Raw genomic sequence first — 14003 nt, 5'->3', positions numbered from 1 at the left:
GGGCAGTATTGTTCATCTGCTATAAAGAGCCTTGTGAGAGATGCAAAGACCACCTCGTGTTTGCATGACGAGTTTGTGTGCTTTGAATGACACACTGTTAAAAGAAAACTCGACAAAGATGCCACGCAGTAATCTTCAACTGTAGTGTTAACCTCTATTTATTAAGAATAGATGTATAGACATTTCAACATTTCTTTTAAATGTTGTGTCCCTTCATTTTCGTACCAAGCATGTAACCCAACCAGCAAGATTTCTTAGGAACTGCATACAATAATAACATACCATTGTGTTACAATACGGCAGATTTTATTTCTAGATTTTATCATCACTAGCAAGCCATTATGTTTGTTATACTTCTTTAAAATTGCAGTTTCACACCATTAGGATAGAAACACATCTACATACATACACTGAGTCACAGTCAGGATGAAAGTGTTTTAAAGAGTAAATGATCGGAGCATATCCAGAAGCGACTGGCAATGCTCTAAACATAATGCATTAAACAGCATGAACCAAATTCACACCGCCAGACTAAACAAATCATGGATCTGAAGAACACATGGAACATTGTGCTACATGAAACATTGTGCTTCAGAAAGCAAAGGTTAAATGGAGACAGAGAAATAAAGTGTGTAAATAAGAAAGTGTGCAAAACTACAGATTTTCTAAATAAACTAGAGGATGAGCTGTCTAATTGACTGGTCTTAAGAAAATGCTGTATAATTATGGTCCATCAGACCCTATTAAAATGAATCTAATGTGTTGACAGTGCAACAAATAGGGTCTCAAAATCTTTTTTTTTATTGTTAAACTATATGGTACCTGACATAATATATAGCAAATTGCACATGCACTCTCAAAAAAAGGTACAAAAGCTGTCACGGGGTGGCATGCTTTATAAGGGTACATTGTTGTACTTGTTTACCATAAAGGGTATATATTAGTTCCTTAAAGTTACATATTAGTACCTTTTAAACAAGTACCAGTCTAGTGACAGAATGCAGCCCTTCAAATTACAGATATTCAACAAATATCAAACAAATAAACAGACTAAACATATACATTTATAGAGCACAAAACTATGACTTTAGGCCAATACAGATTATGCATTACAATGGGAAAATTGCCTACAGCATACAATTACAGCATCAAAAACTCTGACAGCAATTGTCTTGAAATGTGTTGCTGAAGGCAGTGATTTTATTACACAAGCAGTATTTGATGGCTGTAGCGCTGATGCTTGAAAAGGGAACAATTATAAGAGAGACAATTTCTTGAGATTTGACAGTGCCGACAGTCTAAATCCTCTCAGATCATTTAATTCTCTTAATTCATCCCCTTTAAAGCAACACAGCTAAAATATTCAAGTTAAAAATTATTTTCAAAATCTCCTTGTTGGATAAGCAGTCAGCTGTTTTTATTTTAGAAATCACTTACTAATAACTCCAATCACAACAACTAAGCACTGACTGTTTTCATTAACAATTAAAAGATATTAAAGTTCACAGAGAGTATATTCAGACACAATCATCAGTGAAAACTTTCAAAAAGTTTGTAATCTAGTGTGAGTTGAGCTTCACTGTATATGACTGGATGTGTGAGCGCATGTGTGCCTGTCCAGAGGGAAACTGAACTCTCTGTGTGCACTGTGCAGCTGATTTCTTTCTGCTTGCCATTAGGGATTTTGTGTGATGTGTGCAAGACGTGCGTGATTATGACAGTGCTGTCCCTCTCGGGTTGTGCCCCAGACCATGGGAAAGAGGAAGCGCTTAAACTGTCTGCGGTCAGTTGTCTCCCCCCACACATACACACTATACTTAAGTATAATGTGTTTATGGGTCATTGACAAATAAGAGAGATGACATTAAACAAAAGGAACAACACATTTTTTGTATTCATGTTGGTTTCATATGGTTCCGTAAAACCAATTGTCAATAATTATCAAATTTGCAAAGGAATGACTCTGAAATGACATGTAGTATAACCATGAAGTAAACAATAATACAGGTTCACATTCAAAAGGAGAGAATATATTTTCTAAATAAAAATTTAATAAATGTTGTTCTTTTGAACTTTTTCCATCAACTTTTTCCACTTATTGATGAATCTTGAAAAAAATGCATCATGGTTTCGAACATTAATAATTAAGACATCTTGAGCACCAAATCCTCATACTGTATATACAGTCATTTTGCACATACAGAAATCATGCAGTAATAAAAAAAAGCTACTGAATTGCTACATTATATGACTAAGCATCATTTACTATTACACTATTAGTAGAGATTACATTGTTTTAATGCACTCCATGTAGTGTGGTTAACCTTGTGTAATGCACAACTAGGAAATGCCCCCGGTTTCCATTTCAGAAATCTGTTCACCTTGAAAAAGACAGCATTCACCTATTTTCAGAAAAACTGCATTGGTCATTTACTGTTGATGTACGTACTGCGTTTCAGTGTCAAATCTTACTTAGACACCTTTCGCCCCAATCACATGTCTGAAATTTACCATAGCTCACCACAGACATAACAGAAAGAGGGAGAGAGGAAGAGAGAAAGGGCAAAAGAGGGGGCGGGGGAGAGAGGGAGACTCATTTCAGCTTGAGTAAATATTTACATGAGAGCACAGAGGCAGTTTCTGGATATGACATGCCTCTGTGTCACACACGCACACACACACCCTCACATCCACAGTGGAACAGATTAACTGTGCTAATGTTGCTTTGTTTGTAAAGTGAAGGTTACACCTCTCCACACAAATGCATTAGATAACGCGACACCTGTGCTAGTTAAACTGTACTACAATCTACCAGAGGAGAGGAGATGAGATGAGAGTAGGCCTTGGAGGTTGAAGGAGAGGTTAGAAAGAAGTTGATTAATAGCTACACACATACACACACATGCACGTTTTACGAGGGAAAAGCAAAGTTAGATGAGATGCCAGCTAGCAGAGCCGCATTGATGAGATTAACGCCTACTTTTGGTTGTTGGTTTCAGCTATCAGTGGTTTCAGCTGCAGCAGTCGCTTTCAGGTGCTGTGACTGCATTCTGCCTTGTTGTTGCAGGCCATTATACATGTGAAGCTCTGACCTTGCCTCAACTTGTCTCAACATCACAGTTCAACTCTGTGAAGTGTGTGCCATAAAAATAACCCTGTGTGCGTGCTTAAGGGCTGCTGTGTCCCTTTTCTGAAATCCCTTTGTGAATTTCAGTGAAACTACATTCATTGAAAAACTCAATTCAGTGTGTTTTTGAGTGGATGAGTCAGACACGACCTTTTCTCTATTACCTCGGCACTGGTGATCACTGCAGGGCGCTTGTAGGTTACAACTGAATGTGAGCAAAGATGACCCGAGTCTACCCACACTTCATATTCTCTTACTATAACAGCATATAATGAGAGGTGGGGAAAGCTGTTTTCAGTTTCAAAGTATATATTTCCTAATCTTCCACCTCCATCCTGATTTATTTTGGCATTTCTGCAAATTGACTTTCCATGGGTAATCTGATATTTTCAACATTTGTGGGGGTAAATATAAAGCTTTGAAGCTGGTTTCTGGTTTGGCATGTCTTCATGATTAGCATAGATACCTATTAATTCAGCAGACCCAGCTTTTAGACATATTTTTATGCATAATTTGTCATTATGCACCTACATCTCTGACAGTTCTGCAAAGCCTGGTAATTATACAGAAACTTAAAGGGGACATGTCCACTAAAGGAGGTAGAGCTTTTTCGCATTTGGCTCCCAAACTCTGGAATAGCCTTCCTGATAATGTTCGGGGTTCAGACACACTTTCTCTGTTTAAATCTAGATTAAAAAATACACACCTCTTTGGCCAAGCATTCAAATAATGCATCTCATAATTTTGGACTGCAGTTATATCTGATCAAATGCACATTATTATTCTTTAGCTTGGGTTAAACTAATTAATTTTACTTGGCTGGACAGCAGCTACGCTAATTATGTCTCTATTTGTTTCTCTGTTTTGCTCTAGGATTTACACAAGCTCCAGTCTGGATCCAGAACACCTGAGAAGAGATGATGCCAACCCCTCAGAGGACCTCAGATGATGCTAACCCAGAGACAACATACAGAACTACCACATTTTGCTATAAGTTTGATTACATAATTGCTGTTAATAGTGTTAATCGTCTGTTTGTTTACGTCTTTTATTGATTTTTCCGAACATTTCTGCCGTATGCACATAAACTGACAGTCACCACTGATAAGCTACTACTAAATATTATAGAAACTTAATTTTCTGTAAAGTTGCTTTGCAATGATTTGTATCGTAAAAAGCGCTATACAAATAAACTTGAATTGAATAGAACTGAATGTCTGTCTCATGTTAATATTGAGTACCTATAGAGTAGTATTGCATCCTTCATATCTCCAAAGAGTCTTTAGTTTTATCATCACTGTTCATCAAGCTTGTGTCTCTGCAGCTGATTCGGAGATGTGTACGTCTGCATGGTGACTGAGAAATGAAATTAATAAAGGTAGAATATTTGCTTCTTTTGATTAACTGCTTTTTTGTCCACAAATAATCCAATTTTGGATCCTTTTTTTTATTAGTTCAAATCCAAACAATGTTACTAGAGAGGTTTACACACACGCACACAAAGACTAATGAACATTTCAAAAGTGTTTTGCTTTTAAGAAAGTGCGCATAAATACATGTCTAGAAAATGTAATCTGGCATATAAATACCACAGTTTCTGAGTTTATAAAACATGGAATTCTCTAACCCTGTATTTTGAGGAGCCGAGTACATGCACTCTATAAGTGTTGCCGTCACATCATCATGTCTCGGTTTTTAACACTGTCTGAGCTCCTTTTCCTCTCTCTCTCTCTCTCATTTCTTCCCATGCTGTCACCGTTCATTCATTCATTTAGTCTGCTCTCATCTTTTTCCTTAGCAGAACTTTCCACCAACTGTTCGTGTCCACACTTGTACTCAAAAACCCATTTTAAAGTGCCAAAAACACTCAACCATGGTTAAAAAACTTAGCAGAACTTAATCTTGATGAAAACACTTATTCCTATTGGTGCCCTTTTGCTATGATTATAATATAACACAGCCTCTCATACAACATTGCTTAAATGTACTGTACAATATATCTGCATTTTAGGCTTCAGATGGGGCTCATGCAACCAGAAATTATGGTCAGAGCTATTAACTTTTTTCTAAATAAATAGCCTATCTAGTCTGCATTAAGAAGTTTAAATATCTTGAGTTATCCCTTTGTCAGCATGCTAGAAATTACAGTCTCTCTGTCTCTCACATACAGTCAGTGGCCTGTAAACTCAGTGGTTTAATCATTTGCTTGACTCTGTTAAAAGCCTTTCCTTTATTTTCAGACTGTGGTGTACTAAGGTGTCTTATTTATATACACAAACACAAGTGTACATGCATTAGTGCACTATTTTTAGAGTTTCACTGACAGGGTTAGGAAGAGTTCTGCTAACAACAACAGCTTGCAATATCCTCTTTTCTCTCTGAAACGTATACAGATTATGACACCTGGCTTTAGACAGCTACAAACCACAGGACCGTACAACACAATGCTGTTAAACAACAGCAGCAACAGTTGATGACAGAATCAGACAGCAATGAGATTAGAGTCACTCTCGCTAAGCCGCAGATGATTTGAGATTCACCAGACTCAGCTAATACAGCTCACATGTCTTAGTCTCCCACACGCACTGTTAGCACAAATCACAGTCTAAAGGACACAGCACTGCACTCTACAACTCCTAAAGATCAAGCTCTCAAGAGAGAAGAGTCAAAGAAATGTACAACCTGATGGCTGAGACAAAATCATCCAAACGTCTTCATTCCTCACCAGATAACTTTTAGAAAAAGCAAGAGAGAGAGGGGGAAGAGAATGAGAGAGAGAAAGAGGAGAATGGAGACAGAAAGAAGGTTGACTGGGGAAGGGGAAAGAGAGAGCATGCAGTCTGTCCTAAGAGAGTGGGAGGGTCAAAAAGAGAGCTGGTGAGAGAGAAAGAGAGAGAGCGAGAAAGAGAAAGAGGGATCAGAGACAGAGATTCTACTGACGAAGCATGCTTCCTCTGACACAAACACCTATCAGAGTCAACCAACAACTTGAAAACATATGCTCAGTTTGAACCCATGTTGGCATGTACATACAGCAGATATGTATGTACACAGAGCAAATATGTTTACAAATACTCGTTGCTTATGATTAATGATCAAAATGTTTAAGCTTATGATGAAATAAGTTCAGCAAGCTGGTGAGACAATTTACAGTAACTCTTATCTCTGACTTAAAAATTATATTATTTGCTTACCCTCATGTTGTTCCAAACCAGCATGAAGTTTTCTCTTCTGCAACTGATATTTTGGAGAGGGTCCAAACAACACTGGACCCCTTTGCCTTTTATTGCATGGGCCAAAAAATACTTTAGAGCAACATGAAGGTGAGTTAATGAAGGCAGAATATTTATTTTGTGCATTGTTCCTTTAAGGTTCTGTGAATCCATCTACAAACACAATTAGTTTAGAGTCCCAAAGCAATATGCAATTATATTGTAATTCAGTTTAGCTTTTTTTCAATAATTCAGTTAACTTTTAATAATGCGTGTTTAATTAAGATCAAGTGTGCAATTTCTGCATCAGCTGTATGTGCAAAACTGATGACTATTTTTTTCCCCAAAAACTCCCTCTGTTGGCCACTGGTTGGACAAACATATAGTCCATTCTCAAACTCACACTGACTGTCTCAGACTGGACAAAGAGATGAAACCAGCAACAAATTTTCTAAAAGGGTCTTACGGCTACAGGTTTATACTCTTGTGGAAATCAATCAACATCTCTGTATATTGAGAGCAAGAAAAAAAAAGAGACACCGGTCATCTCAGACTGTCAGTTTTAAACAGCTAACATCCCCTCAACTCCCCCACCAGCCCATGAGCAAGGTTACTATTTTACGCACAAACACACACCCGGTTTCCTATGGGGAGGACATCAACCACAAACATCCTAAAGCCAGCTGTATATGTGTCAAAGCAAGTGTGTGTGCGTATGTGTGTGCACATGGGTATGTGTGTTTGTGCCGGGGGAAAGTGTGTGTGTGTGTGTGTGTGTGTGTGTGTGTGTGTGTGTGTGAGTGTGTGTGTGTATGTCTCTTAACTCTGATGTGACAGAGACTGCAACAGTCCCTTTGATCAGAGTGTGATGCCACTGCCACAAGCAGTGTGTGTGTGTGTGTGTGCGCATCTGAACACTGCCCGTGTGGTTGGACCACAACAGCTTTTTGTCCTATGATGACTGATAGACCTAGCTCAGACTGAGCTGTTTACGGCATCTACCACACACAGAGAAACACGCAAGCATACACACAACCATGCATGTCAGTTTCATAGTTTCTGTTTCACAAAATGCGCAAGAAAAAAATTTGTCAAGAAAGAAAGGTTAAAACCCTTACATTGTGCTGCAATGCTGTGGCATGAAGTTTTCAGTTTTCCGAATTACTGGTTAACCTACAATTTTTTTTCCTGTAATTTTGTGACTTTTTCTCCTTTAGGATAAGTTTCATGAACTTGCCTGCAAAGTGCCCACAATCCAATGCATTGTGGAATGTACATACAAATTTTCTATTATGATTATGATGTTTTATGTCTAATTATGCACATTTCAGCACCAAAGACCTGCTTTTTTCTATTTTTTGATAGAGGGTAACCCTCTGGGGGTATTTACATTTATGTAATGGGAGACACTTTTAAATGCCAAGTTGAGTCATGAAACTAGATGGCACAGGCTGATAATGCTAACTGATGATATTCATAGCATTAAAGTACTTGGCACAAGCTGATTTGTTTGTGGTGCATATGCAGCCAATGAGCTTGCTGCTTTACATTTAAACCACTGGCTAGCATTTACTAGAGCATTTTGCAGTGTGCTTTTAGAGTTCCTCTGAAACCCTCCACCTGTATAGATCTGCTACGGGTCATTTTATATGCTATTTGTGCAGCAGCATGTCTTAAATACTCACAGCACCGTATCAGCGTATGTAATGGCAGTAGCAATAACCAACAGCAGCAGCTATACAGCATCATAGCAGATCTATTCCAGCAAGAACAAAAACATTGAAAAATCCATTACCATGTGAAAATCCTCAGAGAGTTGTCAAGATAGAACTGAAGAAACTTGCACCGCTTTGAATGCATACAATTTTTAAATTACAGCTGCACAATTCATTGTTAAAAGATGGCAATCTCGATTCAAACACACATGCACAGATAATAAGCATGTCTAGGTAAGAAACAGCTTCAAACTCTCTACAACTACACAGTATTATTTCTGTCTTACAGTCATTCATATTATCACAGAAATACTGGAATGAAAGTGTATAGTTAGGATATAAACAATGCTGTCTATGGTAGCGATCAAAATATAGCAACTCATCTTTTGCAAGTAACTGGCGCTGCAAATAACGTTTGTGTCGATTGTATTGTTTCGCCACTAGGTGGAAACAAATGACTGTTAAAAAATGTATTTGTCATTGAATCATTAACAGAGCCTTTCAAAAAAGCTGATTCATCCAGTAATGAAATAAGAGAAGTCGAGTCACTTGTTCATAATTTTAATATAAAAAATTGGTGTATTAAATATGTTATATTTTAAATACATATATATTTTGTCGCACATTATTTTGTTTATTTCAGAATTGTGATCTCTTTTTGAGACAAAAATTTCTGATCCTCAATTACATAAAATCATGCAAAAAATTTTAAAATGTAAAAAAAAAAAAAAAAAAAAAAAAAAAAATATATATATATATATATATATATATATATATATATATATATATATATATATATATATATATATATATATATATATATATATATATATATATATATATAAAGAAAAAAAAAAAAAAGGTTTTTGGAGTGTTGAGTATTCATGTAGCATAAATGTTAAAGTTTCTTTTTATTATTATTATTATTATTATTACTGCAATTAATATCAATTTGACCACAACCAAAGAACTGTACCCAAATTTTAAACATAATACAAGCGATGCTCTGAGTTATAAGAGATGTAATTGGTAGCAGAAACTAAAAAAGCATTTTTACTGAAACACACAGTTGCACATGCATTCACACACACACTGTACACTTCCTTCCCCCACACCTGAATCCACACAAACACTTACTCTGCCTCTGTTGATATGCATGTGCACACACAAACAGAGTCTGTTCTATGCAGATGCTTCACCAAAGAGCCGTTAGATGAACAATCATGCGTGCATCTGCATCTGCCATATATGGTAAAGGTGTTGCTTAGAGCCTCCGTGGAGGCTAATGTTACACTGCTCTAACACACAAATTAGACACAGTGGTTTGATAGTCTTGATAGTTCGAGACAGAAGGTTTTTAGATTAGCATTTCATAAACCAGACAAGGAGATTATATTTAGAACTCCATCTCTGAGTGCAGGAGTGGGAGGAATGAGAGGGAGTGTGAGTCACCACGCAAACAAAGAACACAAGCAAAACCTGTCTGTATATTTATTTTCCATATGTGAACTGAACATGCTGTCTCAGACGTCGGATAACCGTCGCCCACAGCAACTGTCGCTGCGTCTGTCTGGGTGTCACAGCACATCAAGTAAGGGATAATGTAGGGGTTGAAGGGGTTTATTCTGAGATAACAACTGGCTGCATGTACATTATCCCACTTATTACACGTCAAAAGATTTGTTTTACAATTTATGTTGAAATTAATGCTGAAGTCTTCCATTGTAACACGCGGTGGTTAAGTGTTTTCAGTCACAAGATGGCGACAGACAGTCAACGATAGCGGAATGACTCGTTAAGCACATAAGTAGTACCGGTGGTCAAGATGAGCGGGGTGTTATTCAATTTGGCAGTTGTTAAATGGAAATAACAAACCCCTGGATGGTGTGATCGACCAATCAGAATCAAGTATTCCAAAGAGCCGTGTGACAATACCTGATAATCATCTGAGCTACCACTTAAGGTCAGCTGTCAGTCATATCCGCTGACAGCTCAATATTCATATGCCATCTAATCAGCCATTTTCCTCCTGCACACACCCATGTATGAGCACACAGGTTGTTGCAGAAATTGAGAAAGGGAGGCACCTGCTGGTCAGAAGCTGACATTACAGGTGTAATAGTGTGTCATGCATTGCCTAACAAATACTTTAATCACACAAATTGATACTAAGTTAAAGTGCATCATTCTGTTCCTGTGTACTCAGGCAAATACATCAAACTCCTCTCGATATCATCATCACAAAATGCCAAGTTTCAAAGACTACTGTTCAAAAGTTGGGGTTTTATTCACCAAGGATGCATTAAACTGATCAAAAGTGACAACTTGTTTTATATTGTTACAAAAGATTTCTATTTCACATAGGCCTATATTCTGTTTTTTTTAACCTTATTTTCATCAAAAACCTTGAAAAAAATGCATCACAGTTTCCATGAGAATATTAAGATGCACCAGATTAACATTTCTGAATCTAAATTAGAGAACAATTTATAGCCTAAATACTTGAAATATTGTTAATCTTCATTGCTCAAAATTTGAAGGAATATTAGCTGTAGGTATACGACCGTTCTACTAACATGTTTGACAAAATAACCAAGGCATTTCAACAAAAACCTTTATTTTGTGGAATACACACTAATCAAAATAAGAGAACTGTAACCGCTGTAGCACGATAGAAGGTTACAGCTAAAATGTTGGAAAGTTACAGCACTAAACTGGCAAGCAATTCCAGCTGCAGTGTTGAACCGAATTCCCTTTGAGAGTCTCTGCATTATCCTGTCTTCTCGTGCATTTGTCCTACAAAGACGACCAGCCTTTTTGAGGGACTTGAATGAATTAGTGTCACTGCAAACCTGCAATATTTGAGAAATCTCAGATTTGGAATAAACGATTTCTCTTGCAGTTGCTGAAAGTGTCATCCCTTAGGCCTTCATCTGGACAGCCTCCTGTTGCAGGGTTTCAGGCAGGGAGCGGCCTGGCATCTTGCAATCTCAGTGAAAACTGGTGGAATACTGTTAAATAGGGTTTGTCATATAATAAAGGAAATTAGCACCAGGTGCCAAATTAACACCAACAACTTGGAGGTATCTGTAGGCTAAGTGTTCTCTAATTTTGATCAGAGTTCTTTTTCAAATATCTCATTTAAGTCCTGTTAGGATAACTTCAAATAGGACGAAGCAATGGCCTTGAGATTTAGGAAACTGAAGGTTGTTCTCTAATTTTGATCTCCAAATATAAAACAGCTGTAGCCTAAACTGTAAATAATATTTCTCAGTTTTAATGTTTTTACTGTATTTGTGATTAAATAAATGCAATCTTGATTAGCATGAGAAAACAACACATTTTAAAAATTCTTACAACCCCAAAACATTTGAAAGGTATTCATTTCCATTCTGCAACATGTATACCTATCCACCAGATGGCAGCATATCACAACATAATGTGTAGCACACCAGGATAATGTCCTGAGAATAATACTGAATCACATTAACAGTCTAAATTCCAATCAAATTTTGAAATCTACTGTATATTGATAGCCAGCCCTATAGAGTATTTTACCTAATTATATAAAAATGATCATACCACAGACACAATAGTTATTCTAAATATTATGTAAAGAAACCCCTAAGCCTTATACCCCAAGAGAAAACCTTTTCTACTTTTCATTAAAAACTATATTCATGTTTTTCAATTCTGATCTGAGCTAAATTTTAATATTTACTGTTTGAGAAAGGACATTTCCCTCACCAACATTACCCTCTTTTTCTCTGCTTCAACATGCCACACAAACATACAGAACAGCATAATGCAACAACAACAAACCGCAAGGTGTGTGTACCCTGTAGTGGAACTCCACAACATTATGTTGTGATAGAAAATAATAATAATAAAATAAAAAACAGAAATATGTATGACTGTCTGAAAAAGTGAACACAATACAAGTTCCACATACAAACATAAACACAGACATCAGTGCATCTGAATGTCCACGTATTAAAACAGCACACTTCAACATCCTGCAAGCAGACCATTATTCAGCTCCTCGGTCACAGGTCAGTCTGTGAAAGAGAGACTCAGACGCTCTAAACACAAAACCAGACATACGGAAACTCCGGTCTCCATGGCCACATCTTTGTATCACTCTTGTAAGATCAGCGATCATAATGGCACTGCTTTTAGCAAACGAAATTCATCCAGGTCTGATTATGACCAAGATCTCTTGCTTCAGAGAAAATGGTAGATATTGATCACCCTGATTCTGTCTGGTTACATCACTAAACACAATCCATCTTACAAATATCACTTAACAGGCCAGATCGTTTACTCCATTTAAAGCATCCCTGCTTCATCTTGATGTAGTAATGAGATTTTAATCATGGACAAAAACCCCTCTTTTTAATCTCTTTTTTGCCAACAATTTTCACACAATTGTTTTATACTCAGCAGAAAGAATAGTCACAGTATCACGGTTTCAACAGGAGTACCATAAAAGAGGTCCAATAGTGAGAAAAAATAAGATATGAGACACGTAAAAAGGGACACCCCGCACACAAAGAGAAACACAGACACAAAAAGACAGGACTTTCAATGACTTGAAGAGCCTGAGCCCTGGAGAATCAAGATTATTTTTGGTGTTTGTGCTCCCTCACTCCTTTTCCCCTTGTCCCTTTATCTTTGCCTGGTTACCCTTGAATGAGACAGATGGATGGAAAAACATGGAGAGACTGAGATGGACAGATAGATACAGAAAGATTGTGACAGGTGAATAGTGGATGGTGACCTTATTGAGAGTATCTGTGTGTGGGGGGGATGGATGTTAATAGGGAAAAGGATCAGAGACTGTTTCAGTGGCAGATGGCTGCTATTCCCAGTGGAAGAGCTGTGATGTCAAAAATACCAGTAGTTTGCTATCAAGCTGATATTTCCATGTGTTGGAGAGCACGCGCCCTTCCCTGTGATGTATACTTCTTGATCAAAGAGGGGTTTTTTTTTTTAGGTCTTTGTGATTTATATATATATATAAAATGTATATTGTACAATATCCAATCAGTGCATATGCAGCCTAAGAAACCTGCCTATGTCATTATTCAATAGCAACAATATCAACAAGAAAAAGTGAAAACAACTCACTGCTTATAATTTACTTCTTTGTTTTTCATTAATGTTTACTGGATTAATTACCAAACTTCCCAAGTTTGGGGTCAGTAAGATTTTTTTCATGTTTTTGAAAGACGTTTTACATTGTAAATATCTTTAGTGTTACTCATTATCAGTTTAATACATCCTTGCTGAATAGAAGTATTTTCTTAAAAGAAATCTTACTAAACCCAAACTTTTGAAAATTTGTGCACGTTTGCTTATTTTTTGAAACACCTGAAGGCTGAGTTTGTTAATATTTACATGTAAATATTAGTTTTTGTAAATTAGTTTTTGTGGTGACATAATAGTGTGTGGAACTGCTATTGGTGTTGACTACTAAAATGTTGATACTGTGAATACCCTGAGGGAAGGCCAAAAAGTGGAATAAAAATGAGTAAGGAGAGGCTCTCTAATCCTGATGCAAGTAAAACACACACACACATATAAAAGGATACAAGATCCCCCTTTTACCCAGAGACTGTGTCAGCAGAAGAGATGCTTTTAAACAGACATGGATACTTACCTATTACAGATGATTTAGCCATTAGGGGGACCAGTGAGAGGGAGAGAAAAAGAAAGGATATTGATTAGCTTGAAATCAAACTGTCCAAACACTAGTGATTTCTTTTAATGATTAGACCAGCTGTAATTCAAACATTTCCAAACATCACATTTGATTCTATGCCACTGATATTTACTCTACTGTAGACTGACACACATCAGTAAGGAGGTGGTGTTTATTTTTACAAATAACCTGTCAGACAGGCAGAATGTCATGATTAATGACACAGACACACCTCTTCTTACCTT

At 36.9% G+C, this 14003-nt stretch overlaps 1 protein-coding gene across 12 annotated transcripts in view; it reads right to left on the bottom strand.

Annotated features, from left to right (window-relative positions):
• LOC109088546 (diacylglycerol kinase zeta-like) overlaps window positions 1-14003 on the bottom strand; it is an 83378-nt gene that overhangs the window by 55028 nt on the left and 14347 nt on the right. For 3 of the 12 annotated variants that reach the window (XM_042727979.1, XM_042727982.1, XM_042727989.1), the window contains exon 1: window positions 5810-6367. The exons of 4 other annotated variants lie outside the window; for them this stretch is intronic. The gene's annotated coding sequence lies outside the window, so the exon portion shown is untranslated. Of the gene's footprint in view, window positions 1-5809; window positions 6379-14003 lie in introns of those variants that run through there. 5 more of the 12 variants (XM_042727980.1, XM_042727978.1, XM_042727977.1 and 2 more) reach the window with 5 other exon arrangements.

Source organism: Cyprinus carpio, chromosome B7 (genome assembly GCF_018340385.1).
Source record: "Cyprinus carpio isolate SPL01 chromosome B7, ASM1834038v1, whole genome shotgun sequence".
NCBI classification, from domain to species: domain Eukaryota; kingdom Metazoa; phylum Chordata; class Actinopteri; order Cypriniformes; family Cyprinidae; genus Cyprinus; species Cyprinus carpio.
This window is presented reverse-complemented; position numbering and strand designations above follow the sequence as displayed.